Source organism: Oryctolagus cuniculus, chromosome 5 (assembly GCF_051225735.1).
Source record: "Oryctolagus cuniculus isolate XC-2025 breed Fujian yellow rabbit chromosome 5, ASM5122573v1, whole genome shotgun sequence".
Lineage (NCBI taxonomy): Eukaryota > Metazoa > Chordata > Mammalia > Lagomorpha > Leporidae > Oryctolagus > Oryctolagus cuniculus.
The window spans coordinates 163,606,822-163,631,983 of record NC_142871.1 but is presented as its reverse complement, the minus strand read 5'-3'; the positions used below and the strand labels follow the sequence as shown (position 1 = coordinate 163,631,983).

The 25,162-nt window shown below is 50.6% G+C and overlaps 1 protein-coding gene and 1 pseudogene across 2 annotated transcripts in view; one reads left to right on the top strand and one right to left on the bottom strand.

The window, feature by feature from the left end:
• LOC149126840 (uncharacterized) overlaps window positions 1–25,162 on the bottom strand; it is an 85,170-nt pseudogene that overhangs the window by 29,852 nt on the left and 30,156 nt on the right.
• The window catches only part of RREB1 (ras responsive element binding protein 1), a 179,414-nt gene continuing 164,317 nt past the window's right edge, over window positions 10,066–25,162 (top strand). The window contains exon 1 of one of the 2 annotated variants that reach the window (XM_089334480.1): window positions 10,066–10,204. The gene's annotated coding sequence lies outside the window, so the exon portion shown is untranslated. The remainder of the gene's footprint in view (window positions 10,205–25,162) is intronic. The other variant, XM_089334484.1, reaches the window with a different exon arrangement.

Below are 25,162 nucleotides of genomic sequence, written 5' to 3'. Positions count from 1 at the left end.
AAAAAAAAAGGAAAGAAAAGGCTGGGGCCTGCTTCTCAGACACTTCCAAAGCCCAGTGAGAGGAGGGCACGTACTTGCATATTCTTGGACTTTTCCGCTTTCTAACGAGTCCGGAGCTGGATTCTGGGGCCAAGGGCGCAGCGAGGGTTCTGGGGTTTATGTCATGGGTGGCGTAACATTACCTTCTGCCAGCTGGAATCTTATCAGCCATGTGTCCCAGTCTATTTTGAGACCCGTCCGAGCCTGCTACCTGGGACATGGGTAGTGTTAGCAGAACTAAGACATGGCTCACAAGACCCGAAGCTGCCCAACCTGGTGAGGATCGACAGTCAGAGCCAACTGGCCCTTGGCAGCTGACTTTAAGAGTGGGAACAGTGCTGCACCCTGAAACTCAGAGGCACAGCATAGACTCTGACCCTGTCACCCAAAGCAATCGAGCAGGTGGAAAACAACACAGAAGCATCTTTCTGCTTACATTTCTTTGTTCATCGGCTGAGAGGACAAACTCTACAAAGCTGAGCTCTTTCCACCAGGCAGGGCTAGAAGCATCCCAGTGGGCAAAGCAGGTCCAGGGGGTGCAAAGGCCTCCTATTCATGGCCGTGATCTCGTATGTGGGAGGCCCTGGCTTCTCTGTTTTCACGGTCGGTGGCCAGTTCTTGGGGCCTTTTCCATAAAGCACACAGCAACGCCAGCCTAGAGGAGTAAGCTGCTCCGGGAAGCAGTGCTCCGGGCTTCTGGCTAGCCCCCGTGCACCCAGGGCTACCGATGCCTCCCACGGGCTCCCTTCCCAGCTGCCTCCCTGCTCCCACAGACCCGGAAACCACCAGGTTCCCTCACTGAGACACGCCCCTTCCTCCCAGCTCCCAAACACAAGCGGCTTCCTCTTACTCCTCTCCCGAGCGAGTGGCGGCGACATATGCTGGACGGAAAATCTCAGAAGCGGACAGCTTGTCCTGCCATCTGTGTTTCATCTTCCTAACAAGAGAAGGGAGAAGTTGGCTTTCTCGTCTTCTTTTGAAAGAGTTGTTTGTTTATATATTTATTTATTGAAAAGGCAGAGCAACAGAGAGAGGGGGAGAGGGAGAGACAGAGAACAATCTTCCATTTGCTTGTTTACTCCCCAAATGTCCACACCAGCTGGGGCTGGGCTGGGCCAAAGCCAGGGGCCAGGAACTCCATCCAGGTCTCCCATATGGGTGGCAGGGGCCCAAACACTTGGGCCTTCACCTGTTGCCCTCCCAGGCACATTAGCAGGAAGCTGGATCAGAAACGAAGTAACGAGGACTTGAAGGGATGTGGGTGTCTGAAGCAGTGGCTTAACCTGGTGTGCCGCAAGGTTGGCCCCCAAGAAGTTGATTTCTGACATATAATCCTACGGTGGTTAGCAAGACTTTGTCTCCTCTCATCTCAGCATCAGAGACCACTTAAAGTCTTCAGTAGGTGGGGACATGGCTTGGGGTCAAAAGAATATAGGAAGTGAGAGGTGAGTTCCCGTCAAAGCATCAAAGAGGCTGGGGTGAGTCAAACCAGTTACTCCACTATTTTAATGGCCATACGATGCATACACCCAAAAGTAAAGAAAATATGGAACTGAAAGATATGTTTTGGGGGCCTGTGTTGTGGTGCAGAGGGTTAAGCCACCATTTGTAATGCTGGCATTGCAATGCAATGCCATATAGTGCCGGTTTGAGTCTCTGCTGCTCTCCTTCCAATCCAGCTTCCTGCTAATGTGCCTGGAAAGATAGCAGAAGATGGCCCAAGTACTTGGGCCCTTGCCAACAGCATGGGAGACCTGGACAGATTTCCAGGCTCCTGGCTTCAGCCTGGCCCACACCTGGCCGTCGCAGCCATTTGGGAATAAAGCAGAAGATGGAAAGATGGAAAATCTCTCTCTCTCTCTGTCTCTCTCTTTCTGTGTGTGTGTGTCTCCCTCTCTGGCTGTGTCTTTCAAATAAATAGATCTTTAAAAAAAAAAAAAAAGCTTGGTTTTGGTGCAAAAAATGTAAAAATCCATGCATATATGGAGTCTTCAAAAAGCTAATGGAAAATGCGTCTTGTGAGAAACTGCAGGAATTTCAAAAGTTTTTGCGCCTAAGAAAATTTGTCTTTTCATTTGATCTTCCACAGACTTTTTGAAGCCTCCTTTCAGATGGCAAACAGTGGGACTTCCCCACTTCCACAAGTCCTTTATTGACTTAATAGCTATTGTATGCAAGATCCTCTTAATTAGCTTCTCCTTAGACAAACAATAAACAAACCAACATCTCTGTTTCTGCAGGAAAGTTAGTGACTTGTTTTCTTCCAAAAGAATTCCCCTCCTCTTTAAAGCTAATAGTCAGACTGAAATAAGCCTTTCAAAGTCTTTTTTTTTTTTTTTTTTTGATGACGATTTTCTAGAAGTGAAAAGCCAGAAAGGACAGAATAATTAGGTTAAGTCACATCTAGTCCAGTGCCATCTGTGCATTCAACATGCGGGGTGGGGGGTGGGGGGAGACCCTGGAAGTGGTTAAACCACTTACGAACCTACAGGTTCACGGAGGAGTGATGGAGCAAGGAGCCACCAACGACGGGAGGCCTGGAAACAGCTGGTACCGTCTGGGTTCAGTTTACATCCGTTCTTGCCTTCCCACAGACGAAAATAAGCAGGTGCTTAAGGATAGGCCTGAGAGCTGGGGAGGCGGCCCCTCTGTTAGTTAAAGCTTTGGAGTCACAGACCTGGGTTCAAATCCTGATTCTGTCATTTACTAGCTGCCTGACCTCAGACAAATTATTCACACTCTTTAAATGTCAAATTTCTCATCTGTAGAATGGAAGAAGAATATTGTTCCCATAGCGTTGGGGGGGAGATTAGAATAAAGCATCAGGCGCAGGCTAAGGGCTTAGGAAGTGGCAGATAATCATTGGGGAATAAATGAAATGAAGAGGATTTGTTAATAGACAAGACTCTTGGGCTAATCCCACCTCCAATTATGACGTGGGAGCTAGTGTGTCATCCTACACATCGGCCTGCACTCAGCACAAGACACCATCTGCTCGCTTGCTCGCTGTCATAATCCATGACCAAAGCCCCCTCTCCCCGATACCCTGAAGAGGAAATTATAAAGAGCAAGTAGAGACGTTTAGAGCAAAAACTTGTCCTGTAATAAGAATCTTCCGAGACACTCTGAATTATTTACATTTCTGACACATAGACCCATCTTTAAGCAGAGCTGTGTCTTGGGCTATTTCAAGTCTGGGAGTCTGCTTAGACTATGAAACTTGTCTTGGCCTTATACACTGAAGTGGGTACAACTGTCCCTCGGTATTTTTGAGGCTTGGGTCCAGGAGCCTCTTGGATACCAAAACCTGCGGATTCTCAATATCCTTATGCACAAAGGCACAGTATTTGCATAAAATGCATTCTCAGTATACTTTAAATCACATCTAGATTCCTTACAATACCCACACAATGCAAATACTATGCAAATAGCCATTAAACCACATTGTTTAGAGAATAAAGACACGAAAAAAAATCTATCCATGTTTAGTAGAAGCAGAATTTTTTTTTTGTTTTGCTTTACAAATATTTTGCCTCTGTGACTGGTTACAGATAAATGTGAGACCTGTGGCCGTGGAGAGCAGACTATATGTTAGGTAACAAAAAGAAAGAAAAAGGAATGTCTACCCGGGCACCATTTTATCTCATGTCAGACACCATACAATGAAAAAAAAAAAAAAAAAAACAGAAAAAAAGGTGTTACATGAAATAAATAGAGAGAGAGAGAGAGAGAGAGGCTGCTTTCCACACTGCAGAAGAGCCTCTAGCCCAGAGAGCTGCTCCGTATGTTAAGACAGCAGCCATACTTTTAGTACTCATTGACTTAAAAGATACAAAAGGACAAAGTCATAGCCTGACTTGAGCAGCATTTGAGGTGCATCCGTGGTGTGCTCACTAATGGCAGAGCCTCGCCTGTGGACAGCGTCTGCGGTGTTTGGTGGACAGCAAGTGCCGGCTGCACAGAGAGCCTGGAACACCCTTTGCGGTGACTCAGCACCCCTGGGAGAGCATTCAGCCACCAACCGGGGACCCCTGACTCAGAACAGAAACGTGACGTGTGACAGGAAGGGACGCCTAACATGTGCCTGGCACACAAACAAGGTGAGACCGAGAGGCCATCCCCTCAACGTGCAAGCGCAGGAAGTCAGCCTCAGCGTGAGCGTCAGCTCAGTTCTGTGTGCTCGCAAATCCCACCCACCCGCTGTTGGCCAGCTCTCCACAACACCAGAAGCATGGCCAATCAAGTATTTACTGAAAGACGGTCATCTTGCTCATCGCCTCTGTGCTGTCTGCTTCTTAAAATTGGCCACATTCATTGTGTTGTCTTTGTGATATTTTGATAGTTTCCAGATGCAGATATACCTCGTATGAATAGAAAGGGGAAAAATCCAAAGTGACTCAAAATAGAACCAGAACGGCAGCTACCGCATGTGTTTTAAATATACGATCCTTACAATTAAGAATTCAGTATTATAAGCTGGCTCTATAAATCTTAGAATAAAAACAACAACACACCAGCTCTTCTTAGCCACAGCGGCCTTCAATAATACGATGGACTCCATGATGGTGCGGTTTTGGGATTGACCTCACATTCCATAGGAAGAAAACTTTTCTTCCATACAGAGAGAGAGAGAGATGGAGGGGGAGAGAGAGAGAGACAGAGAGAGAGAGAGAGAGAGAGAGAGAGGAGGGAGAGCCCTTTGATTTAGGAAATTTTAGAAGATACACCAACGCAGAGAAAATAGTATGACAAAGCCTCACATAGCTGCTACCCAGCTTGTGGCCTCCTATCTCATTTATATTCTTTATTTCTACCCCTCTCCAAAGCTGGATCATTTTAATACCAGACATTATATCATTTCAGTGCAAATGTTTCATTATGTATGTCTAGGACATGGGAACTCTTTTTAAAATAGCATAAATAGAAACCCACTAACTCTTAAACCAGTAACAGTAATTCCTGAATCGTCTGTAATACAGGGTCCATATTATTCCTCACATATCCCAATATTTATTTTTTAAGCCAATTATATCTTCAACTTTTAAGGCTAATGGCTGCTTTTAAAGAACTCACATAGCTGAAATGCCCTTGCAGTTCCTCTTAGAAATATTTCTTTAAATAAGTGTTTGGTCATGGGGCTTTTTATCTCAGATTCAACAACCACTCCAGGCCTTTGTTGAACCGGGCTCACACTCAGAGACACCCCAAGGAGCAGGGGTTTGGCCTAACATTTATGACAGTGGTACCCCATCCCCGGTTCCCACTCCTGATTCCAGGTTCCCACCGACGACAACCCTGGGAGGTGGCAATGAGAGCTCAAGGCATTGGGTTCTTGCCACCCATGTGGGAGGCCAGATTGCATTCTAGGCTTCTAGCCTTGGCCGTGGCCCAGCCTGGGGCACTGCAGGCATTTGGAACACAAACCAGCAGATAGGTTCCCTCTCTCTCTCTCTCTCTCTCTCTTTCTCATTGTCTTTCTGCCTCTCAGATAAACAGATAAATATTTTAAGAAAAAAGAAACTGACTCTGTTAAGACTTCTTCTCACCACCTCTTACTGTAGGGCAGCACTTGATCAAGACCTGGGAGTCACGAACCTTGCTTCTAATCTTAATCCTATCGTTAAGCAACTGTACAGTAGTACCTTGAGCAAATCCATTTTAACTTGAGTCTCAGTTTCCAGGCCTTTCAAGTGAGTGGGTTAGCTCTTATAATTTCTAAATTTCTTTCTGGCTGTTAAGATTCAACATACTTTTTGTTTAATTTATTTCCAACACCACTGGCCCTCTTTGTACGCAAGGGGTCTTGGTCTGTGGGTTCAATCAACCAAAGATCCAAAACTTTGGAAAATAAATTGTGTCTGCACTCTACTGACCATGTGTAGGCTTTTTTCTTTGTCATTATTCCCTAAATGACACAGTCTAGCAGCTCTTCATATAACATTTACATTGTATTAGGCATTGCAAGTCGTCTATGGATGATTTAAAGTGCAGGGTTATTGTGTAGGTTATATGAAAATACTGCACCATTTCTTCTAAGAGAGTTGAGCTTCTAATTATGTTATCCAAGGGGAGGACCTAGAACCAAAGCCTCTCAGAAACAGAGGCACTACTGTACTTTATCTGCCTGTGCTATTTGCAAAGATGAGAGCTACTCTACTGTCGAAGAGAGCAGGGTGTTTGAAATCCTAATGGCAGCAGACTCCTGACACTACAGGTCCCTGGGACCAATCATCAGCCAATGGAAACCACATTTAATTTACACTTCAGCTCCCCCAGCAGACGTGCATTTCTAGAGGGCAAGGCTTTCTCCAAGGCCCAGTGTCATTTCTGGAGTTCTGCAGTTCCCTCGCTTGCGCTTGCTACATACATGGCTGGGTGGGTATTCAGTCTGAGGGTACAGATGACTGTGCCCGCTACCTTGCAGGATGACTGTACAGAGAAATGAGCTAACGCATGCAATGCACATTTCCTATTACCTAACAAAAGCCATCAAAGATTATTTATATTTCAAACATTCCAAGTAGACTAGTTGATTCATTTTAAACCACCCCCCTTGTTTCTAACCTTGTTAAGTGATGAATGATAGGCTTTTTTTTTTTTTCCCTTCACTATGCCCAATTTTCTGTCTTTGGAAATTTTTATTTGCTTCCCTCTCTTTCTTTTTCATTAACCTACACTTTACACTCAGCTCTGTCCTTTATTTCTAACAACCTTTTCTTTCTAACAACCTTCAAAGGGAATTTTTAGAAGTGTAGATGGCCCCTGACTGAACTGTTTTATGATTGACTTTGTGACAGCGTGAGAGCCCTATACATTTAGTAGAAGCCAATTTCATTCCATGTTTCCCCCTCATACTTCCAATTTTGAATTTGGATCTCTTCCAGGGCTAGTGGTAGGTGGGCCAATCCTCTCCCACAGCGCGGGCAGAGGGCAGCAGGAGCAGCAAGGGACACTGCCGTGCACTGTGTGGCCAGCGCTTCCTGGACATTGCATTTTGTGCTTTGACGTCCCAAGTCAAGAGCCTGGAACTCCATCCAGGTCTCCCGCGTGGGTAGCAGAGGCCCAAGCACTCGGGCCATCTTCTCAGGTGCATCAGCAGGGAGCCAGATGGGAAGTAGAGGAGCTGTGACTTCAACCAGCTGGCACTGCAGATAGTGGTTTAACCTGCTGCACCACAATGCTGGCTCCCATAATGCATTTCTGACTTAGGATATTTTCAATGTACAATGTGTTTATCAAGTCTTAATTCCATTGTTACATTAAAAAGCATCTGTAACCAGTTAACATTTTAGGGTCAAGTCTAATATAAATCAGCCATTTTTATTAACTTCTACACATCATATGAAAGCAGGCGGTAGTGCCACATTGATTACATGTATCAGACACATGTGGTTTTTTTACTTACTAAATGCTCATTGGAACCAGTTCCCTAAAAGTGATTCTGATCCAGTTCCTATTACAGTCACAGGGGAACAGCTCTGCCTCTGTGTACTTCCTCAAATCATCTGCCTCCCTCCCTTCCTCTGTGTGTGTGTGTGTGTGTGTGGGTGGGTGTACTGACCCCCAAAAGTCTCCTAATTATACCATTTTGACACCTTAACATTTTCCTTAACTGTGTTCAAATCGAGTCCAATCTAGTGTCAGTTCCTGGAAGGAATACAAGCCTTAAATACCGATTCTTAAAGCCCCTCACCACCACCCCCCCCAAAAAAGGGTAACTGGATAAATGCATTTAGGAGAGTTTTATATTATAACTACTTCTTGGCGACTCACAAGTACCACAGCTCAGTGAAAACATTCAAAGAGTTCGCTATAAAGCTGTCACATTTATTTTTTGCATGGCAAATAAACTTATTTAACTCAGCATTTCTCAACCATCCTTATTTTAGGGACCACTAAGAGGAAAAACATGGCCCAAAACACCATGACTCAAGGCTTACATGTCATCCGATGTAAGACATCAGAGATACTAAAACACAAAACTGCATGTGGCCTTGTGGTGAAGACACTGGCTGAGATGCCCACACCCCATATTGGAGTGTCTGGGGTCAAGCTCCTAATTCCAGCTTCCCCCCAACTCACACCCTGGCAAGCAGTGGATGGTGGCTCAAGCAGTTGGATCCCAGCCACAGCCGTGGGATAGCTGGATTGAATTCCTGGCTCCTGCGTATTTGAGGAGTGAACCAATGGATGGGAGTGCCCTCCTGCTCTCTGACTCTCAAATACTTTCTTAAAAAAAAAAAGGGGGGGGGTACACGCATCTGGAAATGGATGACTTACGGTATGGCTGCAGCAAATCCAACCTATGGACATCCTGAGGGCCTAGTCCTTTGGACTGACGCCCTGGAAAACTATGCTCTACCTAAAGTTTTTGCAATTATTCCAGAGAAAAAGCGTAGGAGGGGTCTGGCATTGTGGTGTAGCAGGTTAAGCTTCAGCCTGAGTCTGGCATCCCATATGGGTGCCGGTTCAAGTCCCGGCTGCTCCACTTCCAGTCCAGCTCCCAGCTAATGCTCCTGGGAAAGCAGCAGAAGATGGCCCAAGTGCTTGGGCTCCTGCACCCGCGTGGGAGACCCGGAAGAAGCTCCTGGCTCCTGGCTTTGGCCTGGTCCAGCCCCAGCCGTTGCAATCATTTGGAAAGTGAACCAACAGATGGAAGATTTCACTCTCTCCCTCCTTCTCTTTCTGAAACTCTGCCTTTCAAATAACTAACAAATACATCTTAAAAAAAAAAAAAAGGAAAAATCGTAGGCTATTCTTCCTCCATTAAGTAAAATAAATAAACATTTTTGAATTAAGTGCCATACCCGTCACCTGTTGTTGGTAAAAGAAGTTGACCTTGTCTAGTTAAAAAGTAACTCCCAGGTACACACGGGCAGGTAACTGTGCAGCTGTCCTCAAGGAGCATGCAAATCTCTCTAAATTGGAATGGCAGGCCTGTCATTGAATCACTCAGCTGGTTGACAGGCATCCCCACGCAGGCTCTTTGCTTTCACTGCAAATGATCCCTCTGCCGCCCGGGGATCCCCGCGCCCTGAAGTAACTCAGTTTCACACGGCCACCGTGGGTATCGCCGGCTAAACAGGCCCCAGGCCCGGGCATCGGTGGCTCCCCTGTGAGTCAGAGATGGAGCCAGGTTAAGGCTTCCTGGACAGGGGCGCGGCTGACAGCTCAGGCTCCGCCGCCGCCCCTCGCCTGAGTGCACGGGCCTGGGCCCGAGCCTCCCCGTCTACACCCTTCTGCCACCTTCCCGATCCGATCCCCGGGGGCAGCCGCCCCTGAAGGGGGTGTCGACAAAATCCCAGCCTGGCCCAGGTACCCCATCCATCTTCGCCTGCGCTCGCGGCCGCAGCCCCGTGGCCTATTCGCGCGCGGGTCTCCAGTGTGCACCAAGCCTCGGTGCCGGAGGTACACCCGGAGGTTTTCCAGGCGCCCAGGGGGCCGGCAGCCCCAGCTAGGACCTCTTGTCGTCCTTTGGGGCAGGAGCAAACAGTTGACAGCTCAGGGTCAGGGTCACCTTCCCGGCCTCTGCCCCACACCTCGCAGCCGTGTCCGCCTCCACGGGGCCGGTGCGCGCCGCCGGCCTCCTTCCAAGCCCGGGGGCGGCTTCCCCGGGGCGCCGCATCCGCCGGCCGCGACGCCGGCAGCCCGGGACGGCCTCGCGCGGCCCTCGCCTTATTTATCCACCCAGCGCAGTTTCCATGGCTCCGCCGCGGTCCCTGCAGCGGCCCGGACCTCGCGCGGAGCCGGGGGCAGCCGCGGCGCGGGTCGCGCGCCTCCTCCCCGAGCCCTGGGGTGGGCGCGCGCGCGCACCCCCACCGCCACCCCAACTCCGGCCTGCTGGGCAGCTGTGCCACGTCTGCAGCCCCCGCCCAGCCCCTCTCCCGGGGGCCTGCACCCGGGGCTGTCCCCTCCCCACCCCCCGGGGCGCCCTCAGCCCCCAGCCCGGACCGGCGGCGCGGGGGAGGGGCGCACGGCGCAGGCAAAGTTGCTGAGTTGCTCCGCACGCTCAGAAGTTGCAGCTGCGACGGCAGCTTCCCGCCCCCTTCCTGGGCTCGGCGGCTCGGAACGCGCACCCACCCGCCGCCGCCCGCTACCTGCCCTCGCCCCGGCGGCCCCGGGCCGCACCGAGAGCATCCCCGGCCCGTGCCCGCGAGGAGCCCAGGTTTACAGCCGGGTCGGGCCGGGGGCGGCGGGAGCGTGGCGGGCGCACCCCAGCTCCCCGCTCCGCCCCGGGGGGGAGGGGACGACGTCGAGTTGGTGGGGGCGAGGGGGGGGCCCGCGGCGCTTTTGCACTTTGCAGAGCTGAGCAGCTGTGCAGGCGGCGTGCGCCGGCCCCTGCGCCCTGCCCAGCAGAGCCGGGTGTGCAGAAAACCCGACTGTAGGCCCGGGCGGTCCTCCCCGCCCGCAGGGGGGCTTCGCCGGAGCCGGGGGGCTGGGGGTGGGGGTCGCGGAACGCGCAGGGGCCGCCGCCGGAGGGGCTCGGCCCGGGAGTTGGGGCTCCAACAGGTGCTCGTGGCACCCGGGAGGGGCGACGCACGCGCGGGGGGAGGGGTGGGGCGAGGCGGAGTGGGGGTGGGGACGGGGTCCCCTGGCGGGGCGCGACGCCGGGTGCACCCCGCCCGCGGCGGCTCGTGGGTGGCTCCTCGGAGAGCCGGCGCCCTCCCGGCGTCCCCGGGAGGAGGAGGAGGAGGAGGAGGAGGAGGAGGAGGAGGAGCAGGGGGAGGGAGGAGATGCGAAAGTGGGTCAGGAATGTAACTGGACGCTGCGCACCCCCCCTGTGGCCGCCGCGGCCGCCAGCTCCTGCCTTGGAAAGCGAGTCGTTTTGGTGTTGTGGTTCCCCAGCGTTAACGGTGGACGGTTACCAGGGGATCCCCGGGGATGCGTTTCCCGGTGACCCTTTGGGAAAAGCAAAACTCGGTTACCTCAGTGACGGAGGGCGGCGTGGCTGCGGGATGGCCGCCCAGGGCCGAGGTGAGCCCGGCCGTGGAGGAGGCGCGCGGCGCCCCTTGCTGAGCCCTGCACCCGGGGAGGAGGTGGGTGCTCCTCCGAGTGCTGGCACCGCCCCAGTGCAGGGCCCGGGCTGCCCAGCCTCTCACCAAGGCCCCTAGGAGCCACCCAAGAATGGGTGCCAAGGTCTGAGGTTGACATCCCGGGTGCCGAGGAGCTGGGGGCCACAGCCACCGTTTGGTACGTGCGGAAGGCCTGAGAAGCCACCAGGAAAAAAAGGCCTTTTGGAAAAGGAGAGGAAAACCCAGCGCTTTTCAAAGCAGAAGAAGGCAGAGCAGGGCCTTCCCGCAGGAAGCAGAGCACGTGACTGGGAGTGCAGACTGCAAACTGATGGAGGGTTTTTTGTTTTTTTTTTTTGCTTTTTTTTGGGGGGGGGGGGCGTCCGCTGGTGAGACAAGCAGGGTCCATAAAGCGAAAAAGTAACAACGCAAGGGACTGCCGAGGGAACACTTGGCATTGTCGTGTGTGCAGCCCAGACTTCCTGCCTGTTCTTTCCGTTGGCTTTTGTCCGGTGGACCGTGGTCACAAGGTGTGGGGCAGAGGTGCAGGGCCCGGCCTGAGGAGCTGCACGCTCCCCTGGACCCGGCGGCTGCTGGGGTTTGTTTCCAGAAGCCGAAAAAGGGGCGTGTTGGCCGCCGGAGCATCTGAAGTTGTCTGAACCGCTGAGTAGGCATTAATGGGAATTTCTGTTTCCAAGGCACCCTTGTGTCGCTCCCCCTCTTCGTGGAGGAACGACACAGGACCCTGCGCTGTTCTTTCGTCTGCTCGGCCCTCCCCGGGTTTGCTGCTGGTTCTTCCCGGGTTGGCTACTATCCCTTCCACCTCCGTGGAAGGGCAGTTCCCCCTGGCCACATTCCCCACTTCCGCAGGGGAGCGGCACACCGCCGGCCGGCTCTCTCGGGGGCTGCACGGGTTCCCTTAGATGTTCCCCTTAGATGTTCCTCGTGCATGCCGTCTCTCTCCTCCTTTATAGTCCTCCTCCGCCAATCCCAACTCGGCTGCCCACACGCCGAGTACGCTGCTCTCCTCCAATCAGGAGCAAGTCCTACAGTTTATTGGTTGAACTGGAGGCAGCTGTGCGGAAGCTGTTTTCTTCTCTCCCAGCGCCATATTGTGGGAGAGCAGATGCATAGAATAAGTCTTAATTCCAGTAACTTAGTCCAGTCCGGATTGCTCCCCACACCCTTGCACCAAGAAATCCATTTTAAATAGTATATATTCACAGGAGACCAAAGCTGGCTAATTGCGTTTTTGTAAACCGAATCATATTCTAAGTATACGAGGGCGGTGCAGGGTTAAGATGCTGCTGGTAGGTCTGCATCCCGTATCAGAGCGCCTGGTCTGATCCAGCCTCCGGCTGGGAGCGCTGAGAGAGGCAGCAGGACTTGGGTCTCTGCTCCCCACGGAGGAGACCCCAGTTGAGCTCCCGGCTCCGGGAGTGAACCAGACACTGCAAGATCTCTCTCTGTCTCACTCTGCCTTTCAGATAAATAAAAATAAATACATATACAAGGGGACTTCCAAAAGTTGGTGGAAAATGGAATTTTAGAGGGAAGTTTATTTAGGTGCAAAAAAATTTTTAAAGTCTGTTCATACTTTTATGTAATGTTTTTTTGCCCTGAACTTTTTTTTTTTAATTTTTTGACAGGCAGAGTGGACAGTGAGAGAGAGAGAGACAAAGAGAAAGGTCTTCCTTTGCCGTTGGTTCACCTGAACTTTTTTAAAACCCTGCATGTAAAGGAGAGGTTTTTGTGAAGATATGGAGATCGAATCATCCCAGTTTAGGTGTTTTTTTTTTTTTTTTTTTTGTAACTGGGTGAGCTAGCTTGTAGAATGGGAATCATTATTATTATTATTATTATACTTGGGCTCCTTTGGGGTGGTAAACTGGACTCTTTTAAAAAAAAACAATTTACTCATTAATTTGAAAGAGTTACAGAGAGGAGAAAGGTGGGGGGAGAGAGCTTCTGTCTGCTGGTTCCCTCCCCAGATGGCTGCAACAGCTGGGGCTGGGCCAGGCTGAAGCCAGGAGCCAGGAGCTCATTTCAGGTCTCCCATGTTGGGAGCAGAGACCCAAGAAGACCCAGGAGCTCAAGTTCGGGTCTCCCACGTGGGTGCAGGGCCCCAACCACTTGGGCCATCTTCCACTACTTTTCTCAGGCCACAGCAGGGAGCTGGATGGGAAGTGGAGCAACCGGGACTTGAACCGGCGTCCATGTGAGATAGCCAGCATTGCAGACAGTGGCTTTACCAGCTAGGGCACAATGCTGGCCCCAAATTGGACTTTTACGTTGCTTTCTAGATAGAGATTCTTCAGCTTGACAGGCAGAACCCATTATTTCAACCTCGGGTGTTTGCTTAGACTGTGGACAGCTCTAATTGGAAGATGACCAGTTCCGTGCTCCGTGTGGCCTTGTGTTCTGAATGGAAGTGGCAGAGTTACTCAGCGTTTTCTAAGAATTTGAGAAAAGCTGACATGTTCATGATCTTAGATTTTTGCCCCACCAGGTTAAGGAATGTGAATTCCTTCCCGGCGAGATAATGAGACTTTAAAATTTTGGTCCAAATGAATTGGAAATTTAAGAAAAATGAGGCAGCAAACTTCTTTTCCCCTCCTATCCATAAAAATCACCTCATCCCCAAATTATATCTCTGAAAAATGAAATATGCAGGTATGGGGGATCTGTATTTTAAGTTTCAAGCAGATTTATAAAGCACATTAAGGAATTAACATGTTCAGAAAAGTCTATCAACAGAGTTCTTTATATCGCGGAGTGTTCTTACATACGTAAAACATTTGATATGTACATTTTGGGGCACTTTCCAAGAAAATTGTGCATAACTGTTTTCACATACATTACTGTTGACATTGCATTGAAACCATTCACTCACTGAGACCCCCAAGATATTTTTAAAGATTTATTTATTTACTTGAAAAGGTGGGGAAGAAACAGGCAGAGAGAGACAGAGATATCGTCCATCAGCTGGTTCACTTCCCCCAAATGACTGCAAAGGCAGGGGCTGGCCTGGCTGCTCCAGGCCAAAACCAGGAACTCGGGCCTCCATCCAGGTCTCTGCTGTGGGTGGCAGGGACCCAGGCACTCCAGCTGTCCTCCCACACCTTCCCAGGCACAGTAGCTGGAAGCTGGAACAGAAGTGGAGCAGCCGGGACTCACCAGCGCTCTGGTGTGGGATACCAGCCTCGCGGTGGCTGCTTAACCCACTGCACCACATCGCTGGCCTCCATAATATGGAGCTTTTTTTTTTAGGATTTTATTTATCTGGGAGGTAGAATTACAGACAGAGCGAGAGACATAGAGAAAGGTCTTCCCTCCGCTAGTTCACTCCCGAAATGGGCACGATGGACAGAGCTGGGCCTATGTGGAGCCAGGAGCCAGGAGCCAGGAGCTTCTTCTGGGTCTCCCACGTGGATGCAGGGGTCCAAGCACTTGGGCCATCTTCTGCCACTTTCCTAGGCCATAGCAGAGAGCTGGATCGGAAGAAGAACATCCTGGACACAAACCAGCGCCCACGTGGGATGCCGGCACTACAGGCCGAGGCTTAGCCTACTCTGCCACAGCACCCCTGTCCCCCAATATATTTTTTTAAATATTCATTTATTTTATTTGAAAGTCAGAATTACACAGAGAGAGGAGAGACAGAGAGAGAGGTCTTCCATCCGCTGATTCACTCCCCCTGATGGCCGCAGCTGCGCCGATCCAAAGCCAGGAGCCAGGAGCTTCTTCCGGGTCTCCCATGTGGGTGCAGGGGCCCAAGGACTTGGGCCATCTTCTACTGCTCTCCCAGGCCATAGCAGAGAGCAGCCGGGACTAGAACCGGCGCCCATAAGGGATACTGGCACTTCAGGCCAGGGTGTTAACCTGCTATGCCACAGCACCGCCCCCCCCCCCCCAGTATGTTTTAAAATGAATGTGTGCTTTAAACAACTGAACCACCTGCTCTGTGCAGAACTGTGATAGCTACAAAAGCAGCACGTGGTTGCCCCTAAGAGTTGAGTCCAATGTGGTCTAGTTGAGAGTGACAGCCACGTGACAAAAATGAGAAGTTTATTCAGGAGTTCAACCAAAGCACCAGCAAAGTATGCATGCGCAGATGTGTAAGGGATGATGGGGTCATCTGTGGAAATCAGAGTTGAGAAGTGGTATAACGGAACATTTAACATATTTCTTCTTCTGTTTATTCTCTAAAATGTTAGTGCTGCACCTGAACCATCTGTATCAGAATAAAAACTGCTCTTTGTGGGGGAGTTACCGCCAGGCAGCCTATATATGGATGACTGTCAACGAGGGAGATCGGACAGGAAGTGCCATGGAAACTTCCAGAAGGGTCAGAGAAACCAGGCTTTGTCGGGGACAGAGGGAGGGAAAGGCGGCACCTTCACTCGCGGAAGGCTCGGGGCTGCAGGGTGCTGGGCGGTGTGCTGCCAGGTGGCACCCACCAGGAAGTGCCTCCGAGTCAGGTGGTAGGGCTTGGACGGAGGCCTTTACAGCAGGTAGATGGTTTTTATAGCTGCAGAGGGCAAGGCATTCCGCGTGCAACACACCTGGTGAGCTAAGCCAAGAGGCAGGAAGTTGCAGAGCATGCTGGGGAATTTGGATAGTTTTGCTGGAGAAGATGAGCTCCAGGATGCTATCTTATTTGAGGGGTAGGTGAGGGCTGCACCAGTGAGGCACTGTGTGTGAATGCCTGGCCAAGCTTGGTGCAAGGGCTTGATCTGCGGGCGGTGGAGCAATGAAAAGATTTTGAGGGCCAGCATGGTTCAGCTACTGCCTGTGACACCGGCATCCCTCTGATAGTGTGGGCTCGAGTCCTGGCTGCTCTACCTCCCATCCAGCTCCCTGCTAATGCACCTGGGAAGGCAACAGAAGATGGCCCAAGTGCTTTGGCCCCTGCACCCATGTGGGAAACCACAGTGGAGTTCTAGGCTCCTGGTCCAGATCTGATTGTTAAATAAATCTTAAAAAGAAAACAAATGGAAAGGATTTTGAGCAGGGAAAATGATTGTACTTGGTCAAATCTGGGTTCGGGCCAGGCTCATTTGGTAGGTTAGGTTAGATGGGAGCTTGTTGAGTGGCTGTGGCATGGATCATTAGGACTTGGCACTGGAGAATGTCTGGAGGGCAGCATTTTGTGAATTTTTAGAAAAGGAAAGTTGACAGTATTTAATTGCATTTGGATGTGCAGGGCTGTGGACTTGAAGAGCCCAAGGTGGCAGAGGATTGAAGTCTGGTTGCCTGGAGAGGTGGCACTGTCAACAGAAATGGAGGCAGCAAGTCACTGTTCAGGGAATTTCACGGCAGGGGCCGGCACTGTGGCCGCCTGCAGCACTGGCATCCCATATAGACATCAGTTCTAGTCCCAGCTGCTCCACTTCAATCCAGCTCCCTGCTAATGTGCCTGCGAAAGCAGCAGAGGATGGCCCCAGTGCTTGGGCCCCTGCACCCACGTGGGAGACCCGGAAGAAGCTCCTGGCTCCTGGATATGGCCTGGCCTAGCCCGGGGCCGTTGCGAATGAAAGGTCTCTCTCTGTCTTTCCCTCTCTCTCTCTCTCTCTGTAACTCTGCCTTTCAAATAAGTAAGTAAATAAATAAATAAATATTATTAAAAAAGGAAGACGATGACGTTGTTCCAGGCCGCCCCCGTGGGCAGTGGGGTTGGGTGATGCAGGAGGCCTCACTTCAGGTCCCGGGGAAGAGGGAGATGTGCAGCACCTGTGTAGAGACGAGTGCAGGTCCCGCGTGTGCGTGGACTCCCACATCTGAGCTTGGTGGCCAAGGCCCAGTTCCAGGGAACGCTTCCAATTAGAATGCGGCTCAAAATGTAATTCTGTAAGTTCTCCTTCCTTATAGAGCGCCACTCAGTCCCGGGCTTTCGTTAGAGCTTGTACACTGACTCAGAGCCGTGCTAACCAAAGGAGCTGTAACCCGGGGGCTCCCTCTCCAGGGGGCCCCCACCCCATGGGCACTGGCTTCAGGCTCCTGGGCCCGCAGCCTGTGTTTTCACTAGAGCTTTCTAGGCCAGGGCGGTGTGGATCATCAGGGGAGCCGGTGCCTTAGCCAGTTTGCAGTCCAGCCTGAGACCTCCCGGCTGCCACCGCCCCCGGGACCCCTGTGTCTCTTGTAGGGAGAGCGAGAGAGTCCTCACTCCCCCTGCGCTTTTCAACCTGTTCCTCTGCTTTGGTTCCTTTGCCGTGTCTGATGGACAGTCTGATAGGCAGCGCTTGCAGTTGTTTTTATCCAGATGACCTGTGGCTTTCCAAATTTAGCCCCGAGAGAGGATGCATGTGTCAGGTCCCCTGCCCTGCTGGGCTGGAAGGGGAGCTGGGCTGAGGAGCCCTGTGCGGTGGGGAGTGACTCAAACTTTGTACACTGAAGCACGCTGGGGATGATGCAATAGCCCGGGCTCTGCACAGACCACTTCCTGCACCTTTGGATCCACGACCGGGTGTGGTATTTGGGAGTCGACTTGGGGCTGGTCTTGCTCCAGGGAGCTGAGTAGCTGGAGGTGAGGCCAGGCTGGCAGAAGGCTTGTAAGCCCACAGCGTCTCCCGGCTTAGCGAGGAACAGATCGGTAGTAATTTGAGGTTGGAGTTCTAAAAGGTGATGACGAGGAACACCTTTGTCAAGGAACACCTGGCCCCTGTGTGTTGCCAGAAACGAAATGTGTGTGCCACTGAGGCGCAGCCGTGCGTCTGTCATGGCCAGCTTGCTCTCAGCCTGATGCTCACGATCTGATCAGCTGCTCTTCCTTTTCCCTTTGTGTGTTTCAGCTGCAAAGAGAAGTCACGTGTCCATATCACCACGTGTGTGGGGAGCCAGTAGGCAGAGCTGAGGTTTAGATCGATGGTGGGCTTGTGTGTGTGGCAGGGGAAGGCGTCCTCACGCGTGCCCCACGTTCCACCACTGAATACACGCAGGATGTAAACGGTCGGCTTTTCTGACTGTCGAAGGGTGGACTGTGTTGGCATTGAGCCCTTTTCTTTAAAATATTTGTGTGTGTGTGTGTGTGTGTGTGTTTGTGTATGTGAGAGAGAGAGAGAAAGAGAGAGAGAGAGAGAGAGAGAGAGATTTATGTATTTATTTGAAAGGCATTTATGGAGAGAGACAAAGAAGAGAGAGAGAGGTCTTCCATCTACTGGTTCACTCCCCATATGGCTGCAACAGCCAGGGTTGGGCCACTCTGAAGCCAGCAGCCTGGAACGCCATCTGGGTCTCCCGTGTGGGTGGCAGGGGCCCAAGCATCTTCTACTACTTTCCCAGGCACATTAGCAGGGAGCAGGATTGGAAATGGAGCAACTGGGACTTGAACCAATGCCCGCCTGGGATGCCAGCATCATAGGTGGTGGCTAACCCACTGTGCCAGCAAGTCAGCCTGCATGGGCCTTGTGTCCCCGCTGAGAACAGTGGGAGATGACTGCATCTAGGTTGGCTGTTTTTTTTTTTTAATTGTAGTAAAATAGACAAACAATGAAATTATAATCTTCACTGTTTTTAAGAGTTCAGCCTCAGTGAGTATAAACACACTGTCATGTAATAAAATTTAGGTGTTTAAAAAAGCATGATTGTGCTGGCGCTGTGGCGCAGCAGGTTAAAGCCCTGGCCTGCAGCACCGGCATCCCATGGGGCACTGGTTCTAGTCCCAGCTGCTCCTCTTCCGTTCCAGCTCTCTGCTATGGCCTGGGAAAGCAGTGGAAGATGGCCCAAGTCCTTGGGCCCTTGTACCCATGTGGGAAACCTAGAAGAAGCTCCTGGCTCCTGGCTTCGGATTGGCGCAGCTCTGCCCATTGCAGCCATCTGGGGAGTGAACCAGCGGAATGGAAGACCTCTCTCTCTCTCTGCCCTACCTCTCTCTGTAACTCTGTCTTTCAAATAAATAAAATAAATCTTTAAAAAAAATTAACATCATGAGGGAGGAAGTATTCTGGAAACGGCAGAAAACGAAACCCAGGTTATACGAAACACAATGTGGACGCAGTTAGATGCCAGCATTCCCAGCACACGTGTTGTCCCCCAAGAAACAGTATCCCAGGAGGTGACTCTCCTAGTGGGACAGGCGTGCCCAGCTCCGGCCGCTCACGGTGGCTCCTGTGACCTCGATCACAACCGAGAAAAAGGCAATTTTGTGCTGGAGAGTTCAGCAGCTGGAAATAGGGTAGCATCTTCATATGATTGACAGGTTTTCTTTTTTTAAAGATTTATTTTATTTATTTGAAAGGCAGAGTTATAGAGAGGCAGAGAGAGAGAGAGAGAGAGAGAGAGAGATCCTCCAGCCAATGGTTCACTCCCCCAGATGGCCACAATGGCCAGAGTGGAGCCAGGAACTTCTTCCGGGTCCCCCGTGTGCATGCAGGGGGCCAAGTACTTGGGTCTTCTGTTGCTTTCTCAGGTGCATTGGCAGAGAGCTGGATCGGAAGTGGAGCGACTGGGACTGGAACCAGCATCTGTGTGGCATGCTGGCGCTGTAGGTGTCGGCTAGACCCGATCGTCAGGTTTTCTTGAAGTGGTGAGTGTGCCAGGAGAGAGGGCGCTCGGTCAAGCGTGGGTTCACAGCACTGGATCAGCAGTTCCCTAGGAGCCGCACAGCTTGCTTTCCTGCATGAATAGGTCTCCTAACACACCCTGAGGAGTGGGAGTTGCTTGCCACCTTGGGGCCAGTGAAAGGCCGCTTACTGTTACTTGTCAAAATATGGGTGTCACCAGCACCCCCAAATCTGAATGATTATCATGTAAATGACCACATTGTTAAATGAAACAACTTTCCAAGAGTAAATAAATCTTACTTAAGATTCATAAGAGGGAGCCAGTGTTGTGGCATAGTGGGTAAAGCTGCCACCTTGGACCCCTTCACCCCACGTGGATACCAGTTTGTGTCTTGGCTGCTCCACTTCTCATCCAGCTCCCTGCTACTGCACCTGGGAAGGAAGCAGAGGATGGCCCAAGTGTTTGGGCCCCTGCACCCACGTGGGAGATCCGGATGAAGCTCCTGGCTCCTGGCTTCAGCCTGGCCCAGCCCTGGCCATTGCAGCCATCTGAGGAGTGAACCAGCTGATCTCTCTCTTTCTGTCTCTCTTTCAAGTAAATAAATATTTAAAAAAAGAGAGAGAGTGAGAGATTCACAAGGAAAATCAGAAACATTGCTGCTTACCCAGGTTCTTTGTCAAATACACCTTTTTTTTTAACACTAGAAAATTTATTTTCACAACCACTTACTGTTTGCACTCATAATACCCACAAAACAGGTTTGGAGGCAGGCAGTCCAACAGGATGTCAGCTTTAGTTCCAAAGAAGTTGGGAGTGCGTGTGTTAGCAAAGGAGAAATGCCTGCATGTGTCTCCTGTGGCCTTGGGAACGTATAGCTTGATTCACAGCTGCTCTGTTGTCCAGCTGGGTTTGAAAACTTATAGAATCACTCTGCGTTTATCTTATTCCAGGCTGCTTTAGTAAACTGCTTATCAGTCTCGAAAAGATGTGTTAAAACCAGTTTGGCAACTTTTTTAATATAGCATGCTTCACGGCCTTGAGAAAGGAGTTTTGAAACAGTATCAGTGCCGCAGCTAAAACGGAATGCTTTTCAACAAGTATTTTCATGATCCACGCTCCCCTGTGTCTGAGGAACTCATCTTTAAAGAAGAAAAAAAAGTCAAGATTTCATGATAAGACTCAGTGACCAACGAAAGATTTTCCAGGGATAGAACCAGACCGGGCAGTGGCGAGGGAGAGTTTTCCAAGAACTTGGATGATAGTTTATTCCATAGGAAAACGTACAGGTTCACCATCCTGCCCCCTCCACTCCTGCTGTAAGTGACTGGAATTGGCTGAAAAGCTGCTTCGCATACATTTCTGAATACGTTATGTGCAGTGGCAGAGAGAGGCGGTGTTTCAGATGAGCGCTCTCTCTCTCTGAAGCATGCATTCATCCTCACAAATACTCTTGAGTAAGATACAGTCAGGCCGGTGCCCTGGCTCACTTGGTTAATCCTCCACCTGTGGCGCCGGCATCCCATATGGGCGCCGGGTTCTAGTCCCGGTTGCTCCTCTTCCAGTCCAGCTCTCTGCTGTGGCCCAGGACGGCAGTGGAGGATGGCCCAAGTGCTTGGGCCCTGCACCCGCATGGGAGACCAGGAGGAAGCACCTGGCTCCTGCCTTCGGATTGGCGCAGCTCCAGCCGTAGTGGCCATTTTGGGGATGAACCAATGGAAGGAAGACCTTTCTTTCTGTTTCTCTCTCTCACTGTCTAATTGTTAAAATTAAAAAAAAAAAAAAAGAATAAGATACAGTTAGCGTAGCTTGGAGACTCAGCTCCTTCATGTTGCAGTTCTGGACGATGCCCTCCTGGCTTCAGAGAAGTCCGGAGTTTCAACAGGATTGCCAGAGGGGAAGGCAAGGGCAGCTGACTCTGAAAGGGACCTTCAGAAAGTTCTTGGAGAGCAGAATCTACAGGATAAGTTGATTGGCGTGCAAAAAAATTAAATAAATAAATAAAAAAGGAAACTCCATGCATCATGTTTGCGTATTGTGCATTTTCTGCGACCTTGGTGGAGATCCCTCGCTGGTGTGCAAATCTCGGCAAGACGGAGCTGATCCTGGGCGTGCGGCGTTACCCGGGTTCTAACCGTTCTGACCGTTCTGTGGTGAGAGAGGCGGCAGGGGTGGCCGCTGCGTGCGGGGACACAGAGTGCAGGGTGCAGTGGCTGCGCCCCTCTGCAGGGAGGTTCCTGTGTGCAGCAGGACTTCCTGCCTCCTGCGCGGTCAGCTCAGCCCTGCAACGCAGGGGTGTTTTCCTTCTGATTACCTTGGTCCTCGGCCAGGCTCGTGTTTGACACCCTGGGCCCGGGCAGCATAGGTGCTTCTTGATGTTGAGCTGTTAATCTTTTATTATTTCCTGTCCCTTTTCCCTGTGGTTGATGCTCTGGAACCCGACCGAGGTGGGGGGAATCGATGAAAATGACTTTGAAGACAGCTCTGAAAGGAGCGTTTTAGGTTGGACTTGGGTCTTACCTGCGTCCATAAAACGACTGAAGAAGCACACACTGTGTTCCCAGAGGCCCTGCGTGTGCCCGTGAGGGACGGGGGTGGGGGGGGTGGGGGGTGAAGACGCCCTCCTGCTGTCTGGGCAGCAATTCGGTTTAGAATTAGAAATGGTTTTTGAATTGTAGGCATTGCCAAACTCTATATGTTTAAAAGATTTGCTTATTTATTTGAAAGGCTAAGTGACACAGAGAGAGAGAGGGAGAGGGAGAGAGAGAGGGAGAGAGATCTTCCATCTACTGGTTCACTCCCCAAATGGCCACAATGGCCAGAACTGGACCAGGCCAAAGCCAAGAGCCAAGAACTCCATCTGAATCTCCCATGCAGGTGGCAGGAACTCAAGTGCTTGGGCCGTCATCTGCTGCCTTCCTAGGAGAGGAACCTGGGTGGGAAGCAGAGGAGTCCGGACTCAAACTGGCAGTCCCATACGGAACGCATGCATCCCAACCCCCTGGCCCACACGCCTGCCTCCACACCCTCTTAATGCCACTCCACTATTCCCTGTGGCCCATGTCCCAGTCATTAATTCTTGGTTTGGCTCCTGAACAGGAGCCCATTAAGCGTTAACCCCCATTTCTCCTCCCCCAGCCCCTGACAACTTCTAATTTACCTCCTGTCTCCTGCACCTATTCAAGATGTTTCATGCAAGTAAAATTGTAAAATATTTGTCCCTTAGAACTGGCTTATCTATCTCTTTTCACATATTTATTTACCTAGTTGTAGTGGGTGCCCAGTACCTCATTTCTTTTGACGGCTGAATGGTAATATCCCATTGTCTAGCATCTTGTATTTTGTTTATTCATTCTTCTGTGGATGGACATTTGGGTTGTTTTCACACCTGGGCTATTTTGAATAATGCTGCTATGAATATCAGCATACAAGTATCAGTTTGAGTCCCTGTTTTCGGTCTTTGAGGGTTTATAACTAGGACCAGAACTGCTGGGTCCCATGGCAAATCTGTTCATCTTTGTGAAGAACCCCCAGACTGCCTCTGTGGCTGCTCCATGTTACATTCCTGCCTGCGGGGGACAAGGGCTCCAATGTCTCTACATTTTTGTTAGTTCTCATTTTTTTTTTTTTAAATCTAGCCGTCCCGTTGGTGTGAAGGAGTGTCCCCTTGTGGTTTTGATTTTCATTTCCTTAGTGACTGGTGATGTTGGGCTTCTTGTCGTGTGCTGATTGGTTGTTCCATGTGTCATGTCCTTGCGTTGTCCATGTTTGCACTTTTCTAAGTGTGTAGTAGTAGCGGTCACTTATAAACAAGAACAGGCAGGTGCTGGAGTCTGCGCAGAGTGTTATTAAAGATGGGCTGATGTGCTTAAAACAGGAGATCCTTGTTGTGGCGCATAGCAGTGGTCCATTTCAGGCCTCAGAGGCCAGCGTGAGCAGGAAACTTGCTGGGAATTCTTCAGCTTTGTCAGGGAGGCCTACTGCATCAGATATAATGTGTTCCCGGGAGCTTCCATACGAAATGAACCACAGGGTCCCCAGGCTATCTATTATGACGGCTCCTTTGCATACTGAAGAGAGCAAATCTCTTTCAAGCTGGATTTGTCTAAACCCAATCCCATCATATGTTTTTATACTGAGTGGCATTTCAGGATGCTAATGAAGTAGAATTAAAAAGAGAGAGAGAGAAAGAGAGAAGTGGTGGGGCCGGCACTGTGGCGTAGCAGGTAAAGCTGCCGCCTGCAACACCAGCATCCCGTATGGGCGCTGGTTCGAGTCCTGGTGGCTCCACTTCCAGCCAGGGTATGTGACATCACCATCCTAGGACGTCCTGGTGTGTTTCTTGGAAAGTGTCCACACTGGCAGGCGTTTTCCAAATAAAACATTTGTTTCAGTAAACAAGTGTTTTATCCAGCAGCCCAAGTGAAGAATTTTAAAACCAGTGTTTGTTTTGCTAGCAAACATTTTGCTTCAATCCTTGCAGCTAAACAAGTGGGTAAGATTTAAGTGGGCCTCCCAGTAAAAACAAATGCAGGACCATTTTCAGAAAACTCTGGCTGAGCAGAAATCTACTTGCTATCACACAGCAAGTTTAGACGTTCAGGGAACTAATTTGTACTTTCAGAATAGTTCTGTATTTAGTTGCAGCCAGAGTGGAAAGTCTTAGGCTTGATTCTTTTTTTAAGGCAAAAGATGAAGAATTAGAACTATTAAACAAAAAATGTCATTGTATTGCTATATTTAAATTTTACAGCGCACCTGTGAATGCAATGAGAACATCAGCAGGTGTTTGCTCTGCTCTGAATTTCTTTTCTTTTTAAAAAAGATTTACTTATTTACTTGAAAGAGTTACACACAGAGAGAGAAGGAAGGGCAGACAGAGAGAGAGGTCTTCTATCCGCTGGTTTACTCCTCAGTTGGCCACAACAGCCAGAGCTGCGCCAATCCAAAGCCAGGAGCCAGGAGCTTTTTCTGGGTCTCCCACGTGGGTGCAGGGGCCCAAGGGCCCAGGCCATCCTCCACTGTTTCCCAGGCCATAGCAGAGAGCTGGATCAGAAGTGTGGATCAGCCAGGTCTTGAACCGGCACCCACATGGGTTACTGGCACTTCAGGTCAGGGCGTTAACTCGCTGCACCACAGTGCTGGCCCAGTATTTTTTAAGTATTTTATGTGTCTATGCATAATAGGAGAATACTTCAAAGAGTTACAAAAAATATAATTTAAAAATAAGTATTGGCTGGCGCCGCAGCTCACTAGGCTAATCCTCCGCCTTGCGGCGCTGGCACACCAAGTTCTAGCCCCGGTCGGGGCGCCGGATTCTGTCCCAGTTGCCCCTCTTCCAGGCCAGCTCTCTGCTGTGGCCAGGGAGTGCAGTGGAGGATGGCCCAAGTCCTTGGGCCCTGCACCCCATGGAAGACCAAGATAAGTACCTGGCTCCTGCCATTGGATCAGCGCGGTGCGCCGGCCACAGCATGCCGGCCGCGGCGGCCATTGGAGGATAAACCAACGGCAAAAGGAAGACCTTTCTCTCTGTCTCTCTCTCTCACTGTCCACTCTGCCTGTCAAAAAAAAAAAAAAAAAGTATTTTGGTGCCAAAAATTTTGAAATCCTTCATA